Raw genomic sequence first — 15,787 nt, forward strand, 5'->3', positions numbered from 1 at the left:
GGAGAGAGGCCCAAGCAAGACACGCCCCGAGGAGCGTCTTGACACATGTCAACACTGGGTCTGACTGAGGGCCTCCATGAGAGAAGCCCAAGCAAGACGTGCCCCGAGGAGCGTCTTGCCACATGTCAACACTGGGTCTGACTGAGTGCCTCCATGAGAGAAGCCCCAGCAAGACTCGCCCCGAGGAGCTTCTTGCCACATGTCAACACTGGGTCTGACTGAGCGCCTCCAGGAGAGAGGCCCAAGCAAGACGCGCCCCGAGGAGCGTCTTGTCACATGTCACTACTCGGTCTGACTGAGCGCCTCCAGGAGAGAGGCCCAAGCAAGACGTGCCCCGAGGAGCGTCTTGCCACATGTGAACAATGGGTCTGACTGAGGGCCTCCAGGAGAGAAGCCCAAGCACGAAGCGCCCCGAGGAGCGTCTTGCCACATTTCTACACTGGGTCTGACTGAGCGCCTCCAGGAGAGAGGCCCAAGCAAGACACGCCCCGAGGAGCGTCTTGACACATGTCAACACTGGGTCTGACAGAGGGCATCCAGGAGAGAGGCCCAAGCAATACGCGCCCCGAGGAGCGTCTTGCCACATGTCACCACTGGGTCTGACTGAGCGCATCCAGGAGAGAGGCCCAAGCAAGAAGCGCCCCGAGGAGCGTCTTGCCACATGTCAGCACCCGGTCTGACTGAGCGCCTCCAGGAGAGAGGCCCAAGCAAGACGCGCCCCGAGGAGCGTCTTGCCACATGTCAACACTGGGTCTGACTGAGGGCCTCCAGGAGAGAGGCCCAAGCAAGACGTGCCCCGAGGAGCGTCTTTCCACATGTCAGTACTGGGTCTGACTGAGTGCCTCCATGAGAGAAGCCCCAGCAAGACGCGCCCCGAGGAGCGTCTTGACACATTTCTCCTCTGGGTCTGACTGAGCGCCTCCAGGAGAGAGGCCCAAGCAAGACGTGCCCCGAGGAGCGTCTTGCCACATGTCAACACTGGGTCTGACTGAGGGCCTCCAGGAGAGAGGCCCAAATAAGACGCGCCCCGAGGAGCGTCTTGCCACATGTCAACAATGGGTCTGACTGAGGGCCTCCAGGAGAGAAGCCCAAGCAAGACGCGCCCCGAGGAGTGTCTTGCCACATGTCAGCACTCGGTCTGACTGAGCACCTCCAGGAGAGAGGCCCAAGCAAGACGTGCCCCGAGGAGCGTCTTGCCACATGTCAACACTGGGTCTGACTGAGCGCCTCCAGGAGAGAGGCCCAAGCAAGACGCGCCCCGAGGAGATTCTTGCCACATGTCAGCACTCGGTCTGACTGAGCGCCTCCAGGAGAGAGGCCCAAGCAAGACGCGCTCCGAGGAGCGTCTTGCCACATGTCAACACTGGGTCTGACTGAGCGCCTCCAGGAGAGACGCCCAAGCAAGACGCCCCCCGAGGAGCGTCTTGACACATTTCTCCTCTGGGTCTGACTGAGCGCCTCCAGCAGAGAGGCCCAAGCAAGACGTGCCCCGAGGAGCGTCTTTCCACATGTCAACACTGGGTCTGACTGAGTGCCTCCATGAGAGAAGCCCCAGCAATACGCGCCCCGAGGAGCGTCTTGCCACATGTCAACACTGGGTCTGACTGAGCACCTCCAGGAGAGAGGCCCAAGCAAGACGCGCCCCGAGGAGCGTCTTGCCACATGTCAACACTGGGTCTGACTGAGCGCCTCCAGGAGAGAGGCCCGAGGAGCTCCTTGACACATGTCACCTCTGGGTCTGACTGAGCGCCTCCAGGAGAGAGGCCCAAGCACGACGCGCCCCGAGGAGCGTCTTGTCACATGTCAACACTGGGTCTGACTGAGCGCCTCCAGGAGCGAGGCCCAAGCAAGAATCGCCCGAGGAGCGTCTTGACACATGTCAACACTGGGTCTGACTGAGCACCTCCAGGAGAGAGGTCCAAGTAAGAAGCGCCCCGAGGAGCGTCTTGCCACATGTCAACACTGGGTCTGACTGAGTGCCTCCATGAGAGAAGCCCCAGCAAGACGCGCCCCGAGGAGCGTCTTGTCACATGTCACTACTCGGTCTGACTGAGCGCCTCCAGGAGAGAGGCCCAAGCAAGACGTGCCCCGAGGAGCGTCTTGCCACATGACACTACTCGGTCTGACTGAGCGCCTCCAGGAGAGAGGTCCAAGCAACACGCACCCCGAGGAGCGTCTTGCCACATGTCAACACTGGGTCTGACTGAGTGCCTCCATGAGAGAAGCCCCAGCAAGACGCGCCCCGAGGAGCATCTTGCCACATGTCACTACTCGGTCTGACTGAGCGCCTCCAGGAGAGAGGCCCAAGCAAGACGTGCCCCGAGGAGCGTCTTGCCACATGTCAACAATGGGTCTGACTGAGGGCCTCCAGGAGAGAAGCCCAAGCAAGAAGCGCCCCGAGGAGCGTCTTGCCACATGTCAACACTGGGTCTGACTGAGCGCCTCCAGGAGAGAGGCCCAAGCAAGACACGCCCCGAGGAGCGTCTTGACACATGTCAACACTGGGTCTGACTGAGGGCCTCCATTAGAGAAGCCCAAGCAAGACGCCCCCCGAGGAGAGTCTTGCCACATGTCAACACTTGGTCTGACAGAGTGCATCCAGGAGAGAAGCCCAAGCAATACGCGCCCCGAGGAGCGTCTTGCCACATGTCAACAATGGGTCTGACTGAGGGCCTCCAGGAGAGAAGCCAAAGCAAGACGCGCCCCGAGGAGCTTCTTTCCACATGTCAACAATGGGTCTTACTGAGGGCATCCATGAGAGAAGCCCAAGCAAGACGCGCCCCGAGGAGTGTCTTGCCACATGTCAACACTGTGTCTGACTGAGCGCCTCCAGGAGAGAGGCCCAAGCAAGACGCGCCCCGAGGAGCGTCTTGCCACGTGTCAACACTGGGTCTGACTTAGCGCCTCCAGGAGAGAGGCCCAAGCAAGATGCGCCCCAAGGAGCGTCTTGCCACTTGTCACCACTGGGTCTGACTAAGCTCCTCCAGGAGAGAGGCCCAAGCAAGACGCGCCCAGAGGAGCGTCTTGCCACGTGTCACCACTGGGTCTGATTGAGCACCTCCAGGAGAGAGGCCCCAGCAAGACGCGCCCCGAGGAGCGTCTTGCCAAATGTCACTACTCGGTCTGACTGAGGGCCTCCAGGAGGGAGGTCCAAACAAGATGCGCCCCGAGGAGCCTCTTGCCACATGTCACTACTCGGTCTGACTGAGCGCCTCCAGGAGAGAGGCCCAAGCAAGACACGCCCCGAGGAGCGTCTTGACACATGTCAACACTGGGTCGGACTGAGGGCCTCCTTGAGAGAAGCCCAAGCAAGACGCGCCCCGAGGAGAGTCTTGCCACATGTCAACACACGGTCTGACAGAGGGCATTCAGGAGAGAAGCCCAAGCAATACGCGCCCCGAGGAGCGTCTTGTCACATGTCAGCACTGGGTCTGAATGAGCGCCTCCAGGAGAGAGGCCCAACCAAGACGCGCCCCGAGGAATGTCTTGCCACATGCCAACACTCGGTCTGACTGAGCGCCTCCATGAGAGAGGCCCAAGCAAGACGCGCCCCGAGGAGCGTCTTGCCACGTGTCAACACTGGGTCTGACTGAGCGCCTCCAGGAGAGAGGCCCAAGCAAGATGCGCCCCGAGGAGCGTCTTTCCACATGTCACCACTGGGTCTGACTGAGTGCCTCCAGGAGAGAGGCCCAAGCAAGACGCGCCCCGAGGAGCGTCTTGACACATTTCTCCTCTGGGTCTGACTGAGCGCCTCCAGGAGAGAGGCCCAAGCAAGACGCGCCCCGAGGAGCGTCTTGCCACGTGTCACCACTGGGTCTGATTGAGCACCTCCAGGAGAGAGGCCCCAGCAAGACGCGCCCTGAGGAGCATCTTGCCTTATGTCAGCACTCAGTCTGACTGAGCGCCTCCAGGAGAGAGGCCAAAGCAAGACGCGCCCCGAGGAGCGTTTTGATACATGTCTCCTCTGGGTCTGACTGAGCGCCTCTAGGAGAGAGGCCCAAGCAAGACGTGCCCCGAGGAGCGTCTTGCCACATGTAAACACTGGGACTGACTGAGCGCCTCCAGGAGAGAGGCCCGAGGAGCGTCTTGCCACATGTCAACACTGGGTCTGACAGAGGGCCTCCATGAGAGAGGCCCAAGCAAGACGCGCCCCGAGGAGTGTCTTGCCACATGTCAACACTGGGTCTGACTGAGCGCCTCCAGGAGAGAGGCCCAAGCAAGACGCGCCCCGAGGAGCGTCTTGCCACGTGTCAACACTGGGTCTGACTTAGCGCCTCCAGGAGAGAGGCCCAAGCAAGATGCGCCCCGAGGAGCGTCTTGCCACGTGTCACCACTGGGTCTGACTGAGCTCCTCCAGGAGAGAGGCCCAAGCAAGACGCGCCCCGAGGAGCGTCTTGCCACGTGTCACCACTGGGTCTGATTGAGCACCTCCAGGAGAGAGGCCCCAGCAAGACGCGCCCTGAGGAGCATCTTGCCTTATGTCAGCACTCAGTCTGACTGAGCGCCTCCAGGAGAGAGGCCCAGGCAAGACGCGCCCCGAGGAGCGTCTTGACACATGTCTCCTCTGGGTCTGACTGAGCGCCTCCAGGAGAGAGGCCCAAGCAAGACGTGCCCCGAGGAGCGTCTTGCCACATGTCAACACTGGGTCTGACTGAGCGCCTCCAGGAGAGAGGCCCGAGGAGCGTCTTGCCACATGTCACCTCTGGGTCTTACTGAGCGCCTCCAGGAGAGAGGCCCAAGCAAGAAACGCCCGAGGAGCGTCTTGACACATGTCAACACTGGGTCTGACTGAGCGCCTCCAGGAGAGAGGTCCAAGCAAGACGTGCCCCGAGGAGCGTCTTGTCACATGTCAACAATGGGTCTGACTGAGGGCCTCCAGGAGAGAAGCCCAAGCAAGAAGCGCCCCGAGGAGCGTCTTGCCACATGTCAACACTGGGTCTGACTGAGCGCCTCCAGGAGAGAGGCCCAAGCAAGACACGCCCCGAGGAGCGTCTTGACACATGTCAACACTGGGTCTGACTGAGGGCCTCCATGTGAGAAGCCCAAGCAAGACGCGCCCCGAGGAGAGTCTTGCCACATGTCAACACTGGGTCTGACAGAGGGCATCCAGGAGAGAGGCCCAAGCAATACGCGCCCCGAGGAGCGTCTTGCCACATGTCAACAATGGGTCTGACTGAGGGCCTCCAGGAGAGAAGCCCAAGGAAGACGCGCCCCGAGGAGCTTCTTGCCACATGTCAGCACTCGGTCTGACTGAGCGCCTCCAGGAGAGAGGCCAAAGCAAGATGCGCCCCGAGGAGCGTCTTGACACATGTCAACACTGGGTCTGTCAGAGGGCCTCCATGAGAGAGGCCCAAGCAAGATGCGCCCCGAGGAGCATCTTGCCACATGTCAACACTGGGATTGACAGAGGGCCTCCAGGAGAGAGGCCCAAGCAAGACGCGCCCCGAGGAGCGTCTTGCCACATGTCAGATCTCGGTCTGACTGAGCGCCTCCAGGAGAGAGGCCCAAGCAAGACGTGCCCCGAGGAGCGTCTTGCCACATGTGAACACTGGGTCTGACTGAGCGCCTCCAGGAGAGAGGCTCAAGCAAGACGCGCCCCGAGGAGCATCTTGCCACATGTCAACACTGGGTCTGACTGAGCGCCTCCAGGAGAGAGGCCCAAGCAAGACGCGCCCCGAGGAGCATCTTGTCACATGTCACTACTCGGTCTGACTGAGTGCCTCCAGGAGAGAGGCCCAAGCAAGACGTGCCCCGAGGAGCGTCTTGCCACATGTCAACAATGGGTCTGACTGAGGGCCTCCAGGAGAGAAGCCCAAGCAAGAAGCGCCCCGAGGAGCGTCTTGACACATGTCAACACTGGGTCTGACTGAGCGCCTCCAGGAGAGAGGCCCAAGCAAGACACGCCCCGGGGAGCGTTATGACACATGTCAACACTGGGTCTGACTGAGGGCCTCCATGAGAGAAGCCCAAGCATACGCGCCCCGAGGAGAGTCTTGCCACATGTCAACACTGGGTCTGACAGAGGGCATCCAGGAGAGAGGCATAAGCAATACGCGCCCCGAGGAGCGTCTTGCCACATGTCACCACTGGGTCTGACTGAGCGCCTCCAGCAGAGAGGCCCAAGCAAGAAGCGCCCCAAGGAGCGTCTTGCCACGTGTCAACACTGGGTCTGATTGAGGGCCTTCTGGAGAGAGGCCCAAGCAAGACGCGCCCCGAGGAGGATCTTGCCACATGTCAACAATGGGTCTGACTGAGGGCCTCCAGGAGAGAAGCCCAAGCAAGACGCGCCCCGAGGAGCTTCTTGCCACATGTCAGCACTCGGTCTGACTGAGCGCCTCCAGGAGAGGCCAAAGCAAGACGCGCCCCGAGGAGCGTCTTGACACATGTCAACACTGGGTCTGACAGAGGGCCTCCATGAGAGAGGCCCAAGCAAGACGCGCCCCGAGGAGTGTCTTGCCACATGTCAACACTGGGTCTGACTGAGCGCCCCCAGGAGAGAGGCCCAAGCAAGACGCGCCCCGAGGAGCGTCTTGCAACATGTCAACACTGGGTCTAACTTAGCGCCTCCAGGAGAGAGGCCCAAGCAAGATGCGCACGAGGAGCGTCTTGCCACGTGTCACCACTGGGTCTGACTGAGCTCCTCCAGGAGACAGGCCCAAGCAAGACGCGCCCCGAGGAGCGTCTTGCCACGTGTCACCACTGGGTCTGATTGAGCACCTCCAGGAGAGAGGCCCCAGCAAGACGCGCCCCGAGGAGCGTCTTGCCTTATGTCAGCACTCGGTCTGACTGAGCGCCTCCAGGAGAGAGGCCCAAGCAAGAGGCGCCCGGAGGAGCGTCTTGCCACATGTCAACAATGGGTCTGACTGAGGGCCTCCAGGAGAGAAGCCCAAGGAAGACGCGCCCCGAGGAGCTTCTTGCCACATGTCAGCACTCGGTCTGACTGAGCGCCTCCAGGAGAGAGGCCAAAGCAAGATGCGCCCCGAGGAGCGTCTTGACACATGTCAACACTGGGTCTGTCAGAGGGCCTCCATGAGAGAGGCCCGAGTAAGATGCGCCCCGAGGAGCATCTTGCCACATCTCAACACTGGGTCTGACAGAGGGCCTCCATGAGAGAGGCCCAAGCAAGACGCGCCCCGAGGAGTGTCTTGCCACATGTCAACACTGGGTCTGACTGAGCGCCCCCAGGAGAGAGGCCCAAGCAAGACGCGCCCCGAGGAGCGTCTTGCCACATGTCAACACTGGGTCTAACTTAGCGCCTCCAGGAAAGAGGCCCAAGCAAGATGCGCACGAGGAGCGTCTTGCCACGTGTCACCACTGGGTCTGACTGAGCTCCTCCAGGAGACAGGCCCAAGCAAGACGCGCCCCGAGGAGCGTCTTGCCACGTGTCACCACTGGGTCTGATTGAGCACCTCCAGGAGAGAGGCCCCAGCAAGACGCGCCCCGAGGAGCGTCTTGCCTTATGTCAGCAGTCGGTCTGACTGAGCGCCTCCAGGAGAGAGGCCCAAGCAAGACGCGCCCGGAGGAGCGTCTTGCCACATGTCAGCACTCGGTCTGACTGAGCGCCTCCAGGAGAGAGGCCCGAGGAGCGTCTTGCCACATGTCACCTCTGGGTCTGACTGAGCGCCTCCAGGAGAGAGGCCCAAGCAAGAAACGCCCGAGGAGCGTCTTGACACATGTCAACACTGGGTCTGACTGAGCGCCTCCAGGAGAGAGGTCCAAGCAAGACGTGCCCCGAGGAGCGTCTTGTCACATGTCAACAATGGGACTGACTGAGCGCCTCCAGGAGAGAGGCCCGAGGAGAGTCTTGCCACATGTCAACACTGGGTCTGACAGAGGGCCTCCATGAGAGAGGCCCAAGCAAGACGCGCCCCGAGGAGTATCTTGCCACATGTCAACACTGGGTCTGACTGAGCGCCTCCAGGAGAGAGGCCCAAGCAAGACGCGCCCCGAGGAGCGTCTTGCCACGTGTCAACACTGGGTCTGACTTAGCGCCTCCAAGAGAGAGGCCACAGCAAGACGCGCCCTGAGGAGCATCTTGCCTTATGTCAGCACTCAGTCTGACTGAGTGCCTCCAGGAGAGAGGCCCAAGCAAGACGCGCCCCGAGGAGCGTCTTGCCACATGTCAACACTGGGTCTGACTGAGCGCCTCCAGGAGAGAGGCCTGAGGAGCGTCTTGCCACATGTCACCTCTGGGTCTGACTGAGCGCCTCCAGGAGAGAGGCCCAAGCAAGAAACGCCCGAGGAGCGTCTTGACACATGTCAACACTGGGTCTGACTGAGCGCCTCCAGGAGAGAGGTCCAAGCAAGACGTGCCCCGAGGAGCGTCTTGTCACATGTCAACAATGGGTCTGACTGAGGGCCTCCAGGAGAGAAGCCCAAGCAAGAAGCGCCCCGAGGAGCGTCTTGCCACATGTCAACACTGGGTCTGACTGAGCGCCTCCAGGAGAGAGGCCCAAGCAAGACACGCCCCGGGGAGCGTCTTGACACATGCCAACACTGGTTCTGACTGAGGGCCTCCATGTGAGAAGCCCAAGCAAGACGCGCCCCGAGAAGAGTCTTGCCACATGTCAACACTGGGTCTGACAGAGGGCATCCAGGAGAGAGGCCCAAGCAATACGCGCCCCGAGGAGCGTCTTGCCACATGTCAACAATGGGTCTGACTGAGGGCCTCCAGGAGAGAAGCCCAAGGAAGACGCGCCCCGAGGAGCTTCTTGCCACATGTCAGCACTCGGTCTGACTGAGCGCCTACAGGAGAGAGGCCAAAGCAAGATGCGCCCCGAGGAGCGTCTTGACACATATCAACACTGGGTCTGTCAGAGGGCATCCATGAGAGAGGCCCAAGCAAGATGCGCCCCGAGGAGCATCTTGCCACATGTCAACACTGGGTTTGACAGAGGGCCTCCAGGAGAGAGGCCCAAGCAAGACGCGCCCCGAGGAGCGTCTTGCCACATGTCAGATCTCGGTCTGACTGAGCGCCTCCAGGAGAGAGGCCCAAGCAAGACGTGCCCCGAGGAGCGTCTTGCCACATGTGAACACTGGGTCTGACTGAGCGCCTCCAGGAGAGAGGCTCAAGCAAGACGCGCCCCGAGGAGCATCTTGCCACATGTCAACACTGGGTCTGACTGAGCGCCTCCAGGAGAGAGGCCCAAGCAAGACGCGCCCCGAGGAGCATCTTGTCACATGTCACTACTCGGTCTGACTGAGTGCCTCCAGGAGAGAGGCCCAAGCAAGACGTGCCCCGAGGAGCGTCTTGCCACATGTCAACAATGGGTCTGACAGAGGGCCTCCAGGAGAGAAGCCCAAGCAAGAAGCGCCCCGAGGAGCGTCTTGCCACATGTCAACACTGGGTCTGACTGAGCGCCTACAGGAGAGAGGCCAAAGCAAGATGCGCCCCGAGGAGCGTCTTGACACATATCAACACTGGGTCTGTCAGAGGGCATCCATGAGAGAGGCCCAAGCAAGATGCGCCCCGAGGAGCATCTTGCCACATGTCAACACTGGGTTTGACAGAGGGCCTCCAGGAGAGAGGCCCAAGCAAGACGCGCCCCGAGGAGCGTCTTGCCACATGTCAGATCTCGGTCTGACTGAGCGCCTCCAGGAGAGAGGCCCAAGCAAGACATGCCCCGAGGAGCGTCTTGCCACATGTGAACACTGGGTCTGACTGAGCGCCTCCAGGAGAGAGGCTCAAGCAAGACGCGCCCCGAGGAGCATCTTGCCACATGTCAACACTGGGTCTGACTGAGCGCCTCCAGGAGAGAGGCCCAAGCAAGACGCGCCCCGAGGAGCATCTTGTCACATGTCACTACTCGGTCTGACTGAGTGCCTCCAGGAGAGAGGCCCAAGCAAGACGTGCCCCGAGGAGCGTCTTGCCACATGTCAACAATGGGTCTGACAGAGGGCCTCCAGGAGAGAAGCCCAAGCAAGAAGCGCCCCGAGGAGCGTCTTGCCACATGTCAACACTGGGTCTGACTGAGCGCCTCCAGGAGAGAGGCCCAAGCAAGACACGCCCCGGGGAGCGTCTTGCCACATGTCACCACTGGGTCTGACTGAGCGCCTCCAGCAGAGAGGCCCAAGCAAGAAGCGCCCCGAGGAGCGTTTTGCCACGTGTCAACACTGGGTCTGATTGAGGGCCTTCTGGAGAGAGGCCCAAGCAAGACGCGCCCCGAGGAGCGTCTTGCCACATGTCAACAATGGGTCTGACTGAGGGCCTCCAGGAGAGAAGCCCAAGCAAGACGCGCCCCGAGGAGCTTCTTGCCACATGTCAGCACTCGGTCTGACTGAGCGCCTCCAGGAGAGGCCAAAGCAAGACGCGCCCCGAGGAGCGTCTTGACACATGTCAACACTGGGTCTGACAGAGGGCCTCCATGAGAGAGGCCCAAGCAAGACGCGCCCCGAGGAGTGTCTTGCCACATGTCAACACTGGGTCTGACTGAGCGCCCCCAGGAGAGAGGCCCAAGCAAGACGCGCCCCGAGGAGCGTCTTGCCACATGTCAACACTGGGTCTGACTTAGCGCCTCCAGGAGAGAGGCCCAAGCAAGATGCGCACGAGGAGCGTCTTGCCACGTGTCACCACTGGGTCTGACTGAGCTCCTCCAGGAGACAGGCCCAAGCAAGACGCGCCCCGAGGAGCGTCTTGCCACGTGTCACCACTGGGTCTGATTGAGCACCTCCAGGAGAGAGGCCCCAGCAAGACGCGCCCCGAGGAGCGTCTTGCCTTATGTCAGCACTCGGTCTGACTGAGCGCCTCCAGGAGAGAGGCCCAAGCAAGACGCGCCCGGAGGAGCGGTTTGCCACATGTCAGCACTCGGTCTGACTGAGCGCCTCCAGGAGAGAGGCCCAAGCAAGACGCGCCCCGAGGAGCGTCTTGACACATGTCTCCTCTGGGTCTGACTGAGCGCCTCCAGGAGAGAGGCCCAAGCAAGACGTGCCCCGAGGAGCGTCTTGACACATGGCAACACTGGGTCGGACTGAGGGTCTCCATGAGAGAAGCCCAAGCAAGACGCGCCCCGAGGAGAGTCTTGCCACATGTCAACACTGGGTTTGACTGAGGGCATTCAGGAGAGAGGCCCAAGCAATTTGCGCCCCGAGGAGTGTCTTGCCACATGTCACCACTGGGTCTGAATGAGCGCCTCCAGGAGAGAGGCCCAAGCAAGACGCGCCCCGAGGAGCGTCTTGTCACATGTCACTACTCGGTCTGACTGAGCACCTCCAGGAGAGAGGCCCAAGCAAGACGTGCCCCGAGGAGCGTCTTGCCACATGTCAACAATGGGTCTGACTGAGGGCCTCCAGGAGAGAAGCCCAAGCAAGAAGCGCCCCGAGGAGCATCTTGCCACATGTCAACACTGGGTCTGACTGAGCGCCTCCAGGAGAGAGGCCCAAGCAAGACACGCCCCGAGGAGCGTCTTGACACATGTCAACACTGGGTCTGACTGAGGGCCTTCATGAGAGAAGCCCAAGCAAGACGTGCCCCGAGGAGCGTCTTGCCACATGTCAACACTGGGTCTGACTGAGTGCCTCCATGAGAGAAGCCCCAGCAAGACGCGCCCCGAGGAGCTTCTTGCCACATGTCAACACTGGGTCTGACTGAGCGCCTCCAGGAGAGAGGCCCAAGCAAGACGCGCCCCGAGGAGCGTCTTGTCACATGTCACTACTCGGTCTGACTGAGCGCCTCCAGGAGAGAGGCCCAAGCAAGACGTGCCCCGAGGAGCGTCTTGCCACATGTAAACAATGGGTTTGACTGAGGGCCTCCAGGAGAGAAGCCCAAGCAAGAAGCGCCCCGAGGAGCGTCTTGCCACATGTCAACACTGGGTCTGACTTAGCGCCTCCAGGAGAGAGGCCCAAGCAAGATGCGCATGAGGAGCGTCTTGCCACGTGTCACCACTGGGTCTGACTGAGCTCCTCCAGGAGACAGGCCCAAGCAAGACGCGCCCCGAGGAGCGTCTTGCCACGTGTCACCACTGGGTCTGATTGAGCACCTCCAGGAGAGAGGCCCCAGCAAGACGCGCCCCGAGGAGCGTCTTGCCTTATGTCAGCACTCGGTCTGACTGAGCGCCTCCAGGAGAGAGGCCCAAGCAAGACGCGCCCGGAGGAGCGTCTTGCCACATGTCAGCACTCGGTCTGACTGAGCGCCTCCAGGAGAGAGGCCCAAGCAAGACGCGCCCCGAGGAGCGTCTTGACACATGTCTCCTCTGGGTCTGACTGAGCGCCTCCAGGAGAGAGGCCCAAGCAAGACGTGCCCCGAGGAGCGTCTTGACACATGGCAACACTGGGTCGGACTGAGGGTCTCCATGAGAGAAGCCCAAGCAAGACGCGCCCCGAGGAGAGTCTTGCCACATGTCAACACTGGGTTTGACTGAGGGCATTCAGGAGAGAGGCCCAAGCAATTTGCGCCCCAAGGAGTGTCTTGCCACATGTCACCACTGGGTCTGAATGAGCGCCTCCAGGAGAGAGGCCCAAGCAAGACGCGCCCCGAGGAGCGTCTTGTCACATGTCACTACTCGGTCTGACTGAGCACCTCCAGGAGAGAGGCCCAAGCAAGACGTGCCCCGAGGAGCGTCTTGCCACATGTCAACAATGGGTCTGACTGAGGGCCTCCAGGAGAGAAGCCCAAGCAAGAAGCGCCCCGAGGAGCATCTTGCCACATGTCAACACTGGGTCTGACTGAGGGCCTTCATGAGAGAAGCCCAAGCAAGACGTGCCCCGAGGAGCGTCTTGCCACATGTCAACACTGGGTCTGACTGAGTGCCTCCAGGAGAGAAGCCCAAGCAAGAAGCGCCCCGAGGAGCGTCTTGCCACATGTCAACACTGGGTCTGACTGAGCGCCTCCAGGAGAGAGGCCCAAGCAAGACACGCCCCGAGGAGCGTCTTGACACATGTCAACACTGGGTCTGACTGAGGGCCTCCAGGAGAGAAGCCCAAGGAAGACGCGCCCCGAGGAGCTTCTTGCCACATGTCAGCACTCGGTCTGACTGAGCGCCTCCAGGAGAGAGGCCAAAGCAAGATGCGCCCCGAGGAGCGTCTTGACACATGTCAACACTGGGTCTGTCAGAGGGCCTCCATGAGAGAGGCCCAAGCAAGATGCGCCCCGAGGAGCATCTTGCCACATCTCAACACTGGGTCTGACAGAGGGCCTCCATGAGAGAGGCCCAAGCAAGACGCGCCCCGAGGAGTGTCTTGCCACATGTCAACACTGGGTCTGACTGAGCGCCCCCAGGAGAGAGGCCCAAGCAAGATGCGCACGAGGAGCGTCTTGCCACGTGTCACCACTGGGTCTGACTGAGCTCCTCCAGGAGACAGGCCCAAGCAAGACGCGCCCCGAGGAGCGTCTTGCCACGTGTCACCACTGGGTCTGATTGAGCACCTCCAGGAGAGAGGCCCCAGCAAGACGCGCCCCGAGGAGCGTCTTGCCTTATGTCAGCACTCGGTCTGACTGAGCGCCTCCAGGAGAGAGGCCCAAGCAAGACGCGCCCGGAGGAGCGTCTTGCCACATGTCAGCACTCGGTCTGACTGAGCGCCTCCAGGAGAGAGGCCCAAGCAAGAAGCGCCCCGAGGAGCGTCTTGACACATGTCTCCTCTGGGTCTGACTGAGCGCCTCCAGGAGAGAGGCCCAAGCAAGACGTGCCCCGAGGAGCGTCTTGACACATGTCAACACTGGGTCGGACTGAGGGCCTCCATGAGAGAAGCCCAAGCAAGACGTGCCCCGAGGAGCGTCTTGCCACATGTAAACACTGGGACTGACTGAGCGCCTCCAGGAGAGAGGCCCGAGGAGAGTCTTGCCACATGTCAACACTGGGTCTGACAGAGGGCCTCCATGAGAGAGGCCCAAGCAAGACGCGCCCCGAGGAGTATCTTGCCACATGTCAACACTGGGTCTGACTGAGCGCCTCCAGGAGAGAGGCCCAAGCAAGACGCGCCCCGAGGAGCGTCTTGCCACGTGTCAACACTGGGTCTGACTTAGCGCCTCCAAGAGAGAGGCCACAGCAAGACGCGCCCTGAGGAGCATCTTGCCTTATGTCAGCACTCAGTCTGACTGAGTGCCTCCAGGAGAGAGGCCCAAGCAAGACGCGCCCCGAGGAGCGTCTTGCCACATGTCAACACTGGGTCTGACTGAGCGCCTCCAGGAGAGAGGCCTGAGGAGCGTCTTGCCACATGTCACCTCTGGGTCTGACTGAGCGCCTCCAGGAGAGAGGCCCAAGCAAGAAACGCCCGAGGAGCGTCTTGTCACATGTCACTACTCGGTCTGACTGAGCACCTCCAGGAGAGAGGCCCAAGCAAGACGTGCCCCGAGGAGCGTCTTGCCACATGTCAACAATGGGTCTGACTGAGGGCCTCCAGGAGAGAAGCCCAAGCAAGAAGCGCCCCGAGGAGCATCTTGCCACATGTCAACACTGGGTCTGACTGAGGGCCTTCATGAGAGAAGCCCAAGCAAGACGTGCCCCGAGGAGCGTCTTGCCACATGTCAACACTGGGTCTGACTGAGTGCCTCCAGGAGAGAAGCCCAAGCAAGAAGCGCCCCGAGGAGCGTCTTGCCACATGTCAACACTGGGTCTGACTGAGCGCCTCCAGGAGAGAGGCCCAAGCAAGACACGCCCCGAGGAGCGTCTTGACACATGTCAACACTGGGTCTGACTGAGGGCCTCCAGGAGAGAAGCCCAAGGAAGACGCGCCCCGAGGAGCTTCTTGCCACATGTCAGCACTCGGTCTGACTGAGCGCCTCCAGGAGAGAGGCCAAAGCAAGATGCGCCCCGAGGAGCGTCTTGACACATGTCAACACTGGGTCTGTCAGAGGGCCTCCATGAGAGAGGCCCAAGCAAGATGCGCCCCGAGGAGCATCTTGCCACATCTCAACACTGGGTCTGACAGAGGGCCTCCATGAGAGAGGCCCAAGCAAGACGCGCCCCGAGGAGTGTCTTGCCACATGTCAACACTGGGTCTGACTGAGCGCCCCCAGGAGAGAGGCCCAAGCAAGATGCGCACGAGGAGCGTCTTGCCACGTGTCACCACTGGGTCTGACTGAGCTCCTCCAGGAGACAGGCCCAAGCAAGACGCGCCCCGAGGAGCGTCTTGCCACGTGTCACCACTGGGTCTGATTGAGCACCTCCAGGAGAGAGGCCCCAGCAAGACGCGCCCCGAGGAGCGTCTTGCCTTATGTCAGCACTCGGTCTGACTGAGCGCCTCCAGGAGAGAGGCCCAAGCAAGACGCGCCCGGAGGAGCGTCTTGCCACATGTCAGCACTCGGTCTGACTGAGCGCCTCCAGGAGAGAGGCCCAAGCAAGAAGCGCCCCGAGGAGCGTCTTGACACATGTCTCCTCTGGGTCTGACTGAGCGCCTCCAGGAGAGAGGCCCAAGCAAGACGTGCCCCGAGGAGCGTCTTGACACATGTCAACACTGGGTCGGACTGAGGGCCTCCATGAGAGAAGCCCAAGCAAGACGTGCCCCGAGGAGCGTCTTGCCACATGTAAACACTGGGACTGACTGAGCGCCTCCAGGAGAGAGGCCCGAGGAGAGTCTTGCCACATGTCAACACTGGGTCTGACAGAGGGCCTCCATGAGAGAGGCCCAAGCAAGACGCGCCCCGAGGAGTATCTTGCCACATGTCAACACTGGGTCTGACTGAGCGCCTCCAGGAGAGAGGCCCAAGCAAGACGCGCCCCGAGGAGCGTCTTGCCACGTGTCAACACTGGGTCTGACTTAGCGCCTCCAAGAGAGAGGCCACAGCAAGACGCGCCCTGAGGAGCATCTTGCCTTATGTCAGCACTCAGTCTGACTGAGTGCCTCCAGGAGAGAG

Source organism: Nothobranchius furzeri, chromosome 17 (assembly GCF_043380555.1).
Source record: "Nothobranchius furzeri strain GRZ-AD chromosome 17, NfurGRZ-RIMD1, whole genome shotgun sequence".
In the NCBI taxonomy this organism is placed as follows: Eukaryota; Metazoa; Chordata; class Actinopteri; order Cyprinodontiformes; family Nothobranchiidae; genus Nothobranchius; species Nothobranchius furzeri.